Here is a 9,629-nt window from a genome sequence, read left to right as displayed (position 1 = left end):
GACATGTTTTCCTCCTTGATACTATGATTTGAGATCATTTTGAGCTGGACTGAGAGGTTAAGAGGGAGAAATTAGGGTTTATTGATACTGGATCTGGCACCCCTTCAGATTATCCAGGAAGATAAAATGAATAAAATAATAATGCAATAAGTGAAAGCAGGAAAAGGTCACTTTGTGGTTCCATTATTAGGGGCAGCTTCATACAGGACATAGAATCTTATTTGGGTCCTGAGAGACAAACAGGATTAGAATCCAAATTGGAAATGTGAATATACCCAATTCTTCCCAGTATTCTCTGGTCTGAAATATCCTACCACACCAGGAAAGGGAGACAAAGAAGATGCAGAAAAGAGAATGTCAGAGTAGCCCATAGGTAAGGAAATCCCTCCAAGGTGGAGCCATCCAGGCAATCAGGGCTCAACGACAAGGTCCCACCCACCTGAGAGGAGCCAGGGGAGCTGGGAAAGGAGAATAAGGGCCACTTCCCTAGAATAGAGAGACATCATCTTGCCCAGTTCCACCACAGGCCTGGATTTTCAGTCAGTGGCCTTGAAGTAGGATTCCAGCTTTGCCACTTACTGCCATCAGGACTTTGTACCAGTCACTTAACCCCTCTGAACTTCATTTCATCAGCAGTGAAGCAGATCCTCTAGAAGAGCTCTGATGTCTCTTCCAGCTTTCAATACAGGATCTTATCTGTCTCTGAAAACATGTCCATATTTGGGGACAAGACCCAAATGATAAAGTCACAGAGCTTCCCAGGCTACCTGGGTCACAAAGGCCACCATGCCTTCTAAAAGAGCCACTTTCAGAGCTTGGAAATCCTGTTTCCTGAAACTATCATCTGACTCACTGGGAAATGAAAGTGAAACAATTCAACTATAACCTTGGTTGATGATTGAGCCTCTCATGTGACAGAGTACTCCTAATAATTACCTTAGAGTGATCTAAGGGGAAAGTTTCGTGGATAGAGCACTGGCCCTGGACTCAGGAAGACTTGAGTTCAAATCCAATCTTGGATACTTACCAGCTGTGTGACCCTGGACAAGTTATTTTGTTTCTCTTATCCTTAATTTCCTCAAATATAAAGTGGGGACAATGATCATACCTACCTCCTATGGTTGTTGTGAGGATAAAATGAGATAATATTTAGAAAGTTCCCAGCACCTAGTAGGTGTTTATTAATTGCTATTTCTCTTTTCTTCCCTAGGCTGGAGTTTTTTGTCAGAAGAAAAAAAATCCATTCTGTGTATTCTATACTTAGCAAATCTTATAGATCATAGACCATAGATTTTCAGAATTCCTAAAGCACAAGTCAAACCATGTCAGTTCCTTGATCAATAATCTCCAATGGATCCATATTAGTCTTAGGGTTAAATATGAACTCCTCTTTCTGACATCTAAAGGATTTATTTAACAGCTTGGCTCCAAAGTCTTGGGTTGTTCTATTAGATATCATTCCCTTCTGTGTATATAAACATATATGTATGTAAATGTATATACATATAACTATATAGATAGAAATATAAGGATTTGTGCATGTATCTGCATATACATATATAGATAAATATAAATGTATGTGTGGATTCTGTTTGCACATATATGTTGTATATATTTATGCATATATACAAGAAGTATATATTTATGAACACATATAAATTTCCTATGCATAATATATGTGTAGATACACACTAATATATTACATTTCATTTATATGATACTTTTGGAGGTTTAGGGAGAAATTTGATATACTCAGCAAAAAAAAATCAATCATTTAATGGAAATAACAAATCATATATAGATAATGTAGGAGTATGAATGAGATTGTTTCAATAGTTGACTTGAGAGGTGATGAAATCCTGAATGAGGAAAATCACAGTATGAATGGAGAGGAGGTGGATACCAGAAAACCAATATTAATTTGCAACTGATAAGGCATGAGGAAGTGCAGGGTGAAGGAAGAGTTGAGGATGAATAAAGTTGCAAACCTGCATCACAAAAAGGCTAGTGATGCGCCAAAGAGAAATAAAGAAGCTTGAAAGAAGAGTAAGTATGGGGGGGGGAATGAATTCCATTTTAGACTTATTAAGTTTGAGATACCTATGAAATATTCATTGGGAGACATGAAACTGGCAGCTGGTGATGTGGAAGAGAGAAGTTAAGTGATGAAGTAGAAAGAGTGATGGGCGATTTAGGCATAAGAAGTGATACCATAGGTAAATTAGGAGAGAAAGGAATAGTCTACCTATCAGATCTTTGGAAAGGAAAACAGTTTATGACCAAACAAGAGATAGAGTATATTATAAAATGCAAAATGAATGATTTTGATTATATTAAATTAAAAAATGTTTGTACAAACAGAAACAATGCATCCAAAATTAGAAGGGAGGCAGAAAGCTGGGAAACAATTCTTGAGGCCAGTACTTCTGAGAAAGGCCTCATCTCTAAAATATATAGAGAACTAAATCAAATTTATAAGAATCCAAGTCATTCCCCAATTGAGAAATGGTCAAAGGATATGAACAGGCAGTTTTCTGATGAAGAAACCAAAGCTATCTATTCCCATATGAAAAAATGCTCTAAATCTCTAATGATTAGAGAGATGCAAATTAAAACAACTCTGAGGTACCACCTGACACCTATCAGATTGGCTAAAATGACAAAAAAGGAAAATAATAAATGTTGGAGAAGCTGTGGGAAAATTGGAACACTAATTCATTGTTGGTGGAGCTGTGAACTGATCCAACCATTCTGGAGAGCAATTTGGAATTATGCCCAAAGGGCGATAAAGCTGTGCATACCCTTTGACCCAGCAATACCACTTTTAGGTCTTTTTTCCAAAGAAATCATGGAAAGGGGAAAGGGACCCCCATGTACAAAAATATTTATAGCTGCTCTTTACGTGGTGGCAAGGAATTGGAAGTTGAGGGGGGTGACCATCAATTGGGGAATGGCTGGACAAGTTGTGGTATATGAATACAATGGAATACTATTGTGCTGTAAGAAACTATGAGCAGGAGGAGTTCAGAGAAACCTGGAGGGTCTTGCGTGGGCTGATGATGAGTGAGATGAGCAGAACCAGAAGAACATTGTACACAGTATCATCAACATTGAGTGTTGATCTACTGTGATGGACTATATTCTTCTCACCAATGCAATGGTTCAGAAGAGTTCCAAGGGAACTCATGATAGAAGAGGATCTCCAAATTCAAGAGGAAAAAAAAAAAGAACTGCAGAGTATAGATGCTGAATAAACCATACTATTTCTTTTGTTTCTGATGCTGTTGTTTTTTTCTATTTTGAGGTTTTTCATCATTGCTCTGATTTTTTCTCTTATAACAGGACTAATGCAGAAATAGGATTAATGTTATTATGTGTATATATATGTGTGTGTGTGTGTGTATATATATATATGTATATGTATATGTATATGTATATAGATATATAGATATAACCTATATCAGATTACCTGCTGTCTAGGAGAGGGGGGAGGGGGGAGGGAGGGGAGGGAGGGGAGGGAGGGAGAAAAATCTGAAATTGTAAAGCTTGTATAAACAAAAGTTGAGAACTATCTTTACATGTAACGGAAAAAAATAAAATACCTTATATGTAAAAAAAAAAAGAAAGAAAGAGTGATGGGCCTGGAGTTAGGAAGACATCTTCCTGAGTTAAATCTGGCCTCAGACACTTACTAGCTATGTGACCCTGGGCAAGTTACTTAATCCTGTTTGCCTTAGTTCCACTTCTGTAAAATGAGCTGGAGAAGGAAATGGCAAACTACTCAAGGATCATTGCCAAATAAACCCCTAATGGAGTCCTAAAGAATCAGACATGACTGAACAGTGATAATGTAGAACTGGAGCTAATTTAGGAGAGTCCCTGGGGTTAGATGCATGGACCTTGGAGTCAACTGAAAGGAAATGATAATGAAATTTTTAAGAGTTGGGGCAGCTAGGTGGCGCAGTGGATAGAGCCCCGGCCCTGGAGTCAGGAGTACCTGAGTTCAAATCTGGCCTCAGACACTTAACACTTACTAGCTGTGTGACCCTGGGCAAGTCACTTAACCCCAATTGCCTCACTAAAAAAAAAAAAAAAAAAGAGTTAATGAGATTGGAGGGTGTAGAGAGAGATATGAAGAGGGTCTAGGACATTCCTGGGAGATAACCACACTTAGTGGACTGAACATAGATGTTCATCTTACAAAGGAGACTGGGAAAAGGTCATTAGAATCTGGAAAGAATGCAATCAGAAGAAGCCAGTTGGAAGAAAGTGCCAGGGCAGGGAAAGAAGCCAACACTTTCCGAAGCTGCAGAAAAGTCAAAAGATATGGGAAGAGAGAACAAGCCAGATTTAGACATTGCAATCATTTGTAACCTTAGAGGGAAATGTCAGACAAAAGTTTGGGTGGATCTTAAGGTCAAGTGATTTTTTTTAAGTTTGGGGAAGACCTGAGACTGTCTGTAGACAGTAGGGAAAGAGCCACTAACTAGGGAGAGGTTGAAACCTAGAGAAAAGTGGTGATTGAAGGGATGAGTTTCTGCATAATGTGAAAATTGTTGTTCAGTTCAGTCCAACTCTTTGTGACCGCATTTGGGATTTTCTTGGCAAAGACCCTGGAGTTTTATGAGAAATATTGGTGGATGTGAGAGAAATAATAATTCTCTTGATCTGTAACTTATTATATGTCAATTTTCTCTGAACTCCAAAATGGTGAAGAGCAGAACAAAAAGGAGAGTGACTACAGTTTATTTTTTTAAATGCTTTGTAACTGAGTTTGGGAACAGCCAGCACCCCATTATTGTATATAAGCCACTGCACATCTCTTAGAAGTTGTTGTAATTACTAAAAAAAATCTTAATGGATTTCTTTTAAGTATTTGTCCCACAAATGTCTTTTTCTATTGGGACAGTTTAGTTTTTTGATTTCCTAGAGAACACCTGATTTTTTTAATAGGCAAATTAAGACAGGCAGAATCTCCTGGGTTGAAATTTACTTGGAAAAATAGGACTTTAGTAGGATATTAGCAGTCTGAGATCTGTTAGAATGTAAAGGAAAGTAGGCAGTCTGAATAATGGGTTTGAAAGATTAGAAAAGAGAAATAAAAGCCTGAGGGAAAATATGGAAGGTGAAGAAGGATTAGGGATTAATACTGTTAAAGCTAAAATTCTAGCTAGTCTGTCTAAAATATCTAATGAGTGGTCGCTAATAAATTGTAAGCTTTAGCAAGAGTTAGGCTTTTAAGCATTTATTAAGGAGAATAAGAATTTGGTAAAGAGAGAGAGAAAGGCCTACATTCATCTATCTATTAAAGGGAGAGCACATTTCTAGCTCCCCTCTCCACCAGAGTCCACATGAAAGAGAGAGAGTCAGAGCACCAGCCTCCCCCTTCTTCTTCCCACAAGCAAATGTCACTTCCTGACGCCAAAGAAAAGACTTATAGTCTTGCCCTCATAGACCTTCACTTCATGGCAGAGCTTTTCTACAGTAAGTCTCCAGCAGGTGGCGTCATTCCAATCGTTACAATACCATAATGCCAGTTTCAGATAGTTTAAGCGTGTTGAGAAGGTGTGAGAAAGGTTTATTTTGTTTTAAGTAGAAAAATTGAGAATAAAAATTTTGTAGCTTGATTAGAAAGCCAATAGACAAAGTTACAGGGGAAAATGATCAAAATGGAGGTTGGCATGTGTTAACCTCTCTTATTCCACATGATACTTTCTCTTATAGGGGGAAAGAGGAATCTGATAAGAACTGCTTCCTAAGTGTGATAGGATTTATTATAGTTAAAAATCTATTGTATACTGCCACTTTAAAAATCTTTTGTAGTGGAATAGCTTAAAAACAGGAAATCCAATAATGTTAGATGCTTAGAATAAATAGCTCTTGTGTAAAATATAATACTAAATAATTAAAATTATAAATTAAGGTTTTATATGATAATATTTGGAATATGGATCCAGGTGTAATTGAATTGATTCTGGTATCATTTTAAGTGAAATTTATTATTTTTAATATGTAAAAGGGTATAATATTAGTTTAATAATTCATTGTATTAGAGATATTGTTAGGATGTGAACTCCTTAATTCTTTTGGGTTATGGATTTAATTTCTAAAAGACTTGTAAATATGTTTTGAATTCAAAGAAAACCTTTTTAGAGATAAAGAAGATAGTAGTAATGGTTTTCTGTGAAGTGGGCATAACAGTGAATCCCTTAAAATATTCTCATCTGTATTTTAAGATTTAAGATCTTGCTACATGCTCAGTAAAGAACAATGATTTGGCTTTAGTTAAAAGCTAGAAATTAACACACACACACACACACACACACACACACACACGCAAATATTTTTATTCCTATAAAAAAAATTCAGTCTCTAACCATTGTACATACTGTCCTAAGAACAGCTTTCAGCTTTGACTTCAGTTTCAAACCAGTAAGGAAAAGTGTATAATATAGAAGCAATCTCTAATTATTGATATTTACAACATTATTACAACTCCCTGAGAGGAAAAATAACTCTATCTAAACCTAAGTTGTGATTAATGAAACATGATTTTAGGTAAAAACTCTTAGAACCATAGCTGACATTGTTTTGAGTTTTGAATTCAGGTATAGTTGTCTGATAGATCAACTTTGGTTCTTACCTGGAATCAAACAGAGCTAAAGATACTCCATCCTGGCATGCACATGTTGTCATTCTGTACCTTAGCCCTAAGCCTGAAGGATTACTTTGTCACTGTTCCCTGCTTTTCCCTTTTATAACAAGTTTCTAAATGTGTAGTGAAAAAGCATCCACTTAGCATAAGTACTAGTTATAACAAGATAAAATGTGATTTTTCTGTAGTGAATTTCTTATTGTTACCACAATGGGATTATAATCAATACTTATTTAAGAGCAGTGATTTCACCTAAAACACTGATTATTGGAACTTACTATGTAAGACATTATAGGACTGATAACTGATATCGTTATGAGTCTGATGTCAAAAAAGCACTTTGTATACTTAAGAGCTCTGCAGAAAAATAGATTTTTATTATACTATAATACTTGTAACTAAATAGCTCTACAGTTCTGTTCCTGATCTTCTGGGCTTTGTCACCATACTTCAGCTGAATGGAAGAAGAAGGAGGGGGAAAACTGAATGGGGTAAACTTTCCCACACAAAAAAGATGCATGAAGTAACTATTATAATGGAGGGGATTATGGGGGTGGGTGGGCAAAGATTAAACCTTACTCTCATCAAAGTTGACCCAAAGAGGGAATAACATAAACACTAAGTTGGATATAGAAATCTATCTTACCTTACATGGAAGTAAAAAAGGGACAGGGATAATACAATGGGGGAAGGGGCTAATACAAAGGAGGGGATATTGGAGAAAGCAGTGATCAGAAGTAAAATACTTGTGAGGAGGAAAAAGGTGTGTGGGGCGGTAAGAGTTGGGGAGGGGGATAAATAGGAAAAAATAGCATGGAGGGAAATAAATAATTAGTCATAACTATAAATGTGAATGGGATGGACTCACCCATTAAATAGAAGCAGATAGAAGAATGGATTAAAAATGATCATTCTACAATATCTGGTGTACAAGAAACACATTTGAAGCAGAGCGATACACACAGGGTAAAGGTAAGGGGCTGGAACAGAATCGATTATTCTTCAGCTGAAGCAAAGAAGCATAGCAGTCACGATTTCAGACAAAGCAAAAGCGAAAGTAGATCTAGTTAAAAGAGATAAAGAAAGAAACTATAGCTTGCTGAGAAGTACCATATACAATGAAGGCATATCAACAATACATAACATATATGCACCAAATGGTATAGCATCTAAATTTTTGAAGAAGTTGAATATGTTACAGGAGGAAACAAATAATAAAACTGTACTAGTGGGGGACCTTAACCTTCCCCTCTTAGAACTGCATAAATCTAACCAAAACATAAACAAGAAAGAAGTTAAGAAAATGAATAAAATTCTTGAAAAGTTAGATATGATAGATCTCTGGAAAAAATTGAGTGGGGATAGAAAGGAATATACCTTCTTCTCATCATTACATGGGATCTACATGAAAATTGACCAGGTATCAGGGCATAAAAACCTTACAACCAAATGCAGAAAAGCAGAAATAGTAAAAACATCCTTTTCAGATCATAATGCAATAAAAATTACATTCAATAATGAACAATTGAAAGATTAAAAATCAATTGGAAATTAACCTGATCCTAAAAAACAATTGGGTCAAAGAACAAATTATATAAATAATTGATGATTTCATTAAAGAAAACAACAATGATGAGACAATATATCAAAATTTATGTGATGCAGACAAAGTGGTATTAGGGGAAAGTTACATCCCTAACTGCTTACATCTAAAATAGAGAAAAAGAAGATCAATGAATTGGGCATGCAAGTAAAAAAAAAAAAAACTAGAAAATGAACAAATTAAAAACCTCTAATTAAGCACAATACTGGAAATCCTGAAAATCAAAGGAGAGATTAATAAAACTGAAAGCAAAAAACCCATTGAATTAATAAATAAAACTAGAAACTGTTTTTTTAAATAAACAACAAAATAAATAAACCATTGGTTGATTTGATCAAAAAAAGAAAGAAAGAAGAAAACCAAATTACTAGTATCAAAGTTGAAAGAGGTAAAATCACCACCAATGAAGAGGAAATTAAGATAATAGGAAGTATTTTGCCCAATTGTATGCCAATAAATTTGGCAGTCTAAATGAAATAGATGAATACCTACAAAAATGTAAATTACCCAGATTAACAGAAAAAGAAATAAAATACTTAAATATCCCAATTTTAGAAAAAGAAATTGAACAAGCTGTCAATGAACTTCCTAAGAAAAATCCCCAGGGCCAGAAAGATTCACAAGTGAATTCTACCAAAACTTAAAGAACAATTAATCCCAATTCTATATTAATTATTTGAGAAAAAAAGTGAAGAAGTCCTACCAGATTCCTTTTATGAGACAAATATGGTGCTGATACCCAAACCAGGAAGAGCCAAAACAGAGAAAGAAAATTATAGACCAATCTCCTTAATGAATATTGATGCAAAAATTTTAAATAAAATACTAGCAAAAGAACTGGATATCAAAGGAATGCCCATCAATTGGGCAATGGATAAACAAGCTGTCATATATGATGGTGATAGAATATTATTGTGCTATAAGAAATGACAAGCAAGATAATTTCTGAAAGTCCTGGAAAGACTTGTATGAAGTGATGTATAGTGAAGTGAGCAGAACCAAGAGAATGCTGTGCACAGAACAGCAATATTGTTTGATGAATAAGTGTGAATGACTTAACTATTCTCAGCAATATAATGAACCAAAATAACCCCAAAAGACTAATGATGAAACATATTATCCACCTCCAAAAAAAGAACTGATATTGATTAAACACAGACTGAAGCATGCTATTTTTCACATTATTTCATTTTTTAATTCAAGTTTTCATGTACAAAATGACTAATATGGTAATGTTTTACATAATCATTCATGTTTAACCCATATCTGATTGCTGAAAACCTCAGAGAGGGGAGAAAAGAGAGAGGGAAAGAGGGAAAAAATTTGGAACTCAAAACTATAAATAAAATATTTATTATTTTAAAAATAAAA

The sequence above is a fragment of the Dromiciops gliroides genome, chromosome 6, assembly GCF_019393635.1.
Source record: "Dromiciops gliroides isolate mDroGli1 chromosome 6, mDroGli1.pri, whole genome shotgun sequence".
In the NCBI taxonomy this organism is placed as follows: domain Eukaryota; kingdom Metazoa; phylum Chordata; class Mammalia; order Microbiotheria; family Microbiotheriidae; genus Dromiciops; species Dromiciops gliroides.
The sequence above is the reverse complement of the archived record's forward strand: the minus strand, read 5'-3'. Positions refer to the sequence as shown.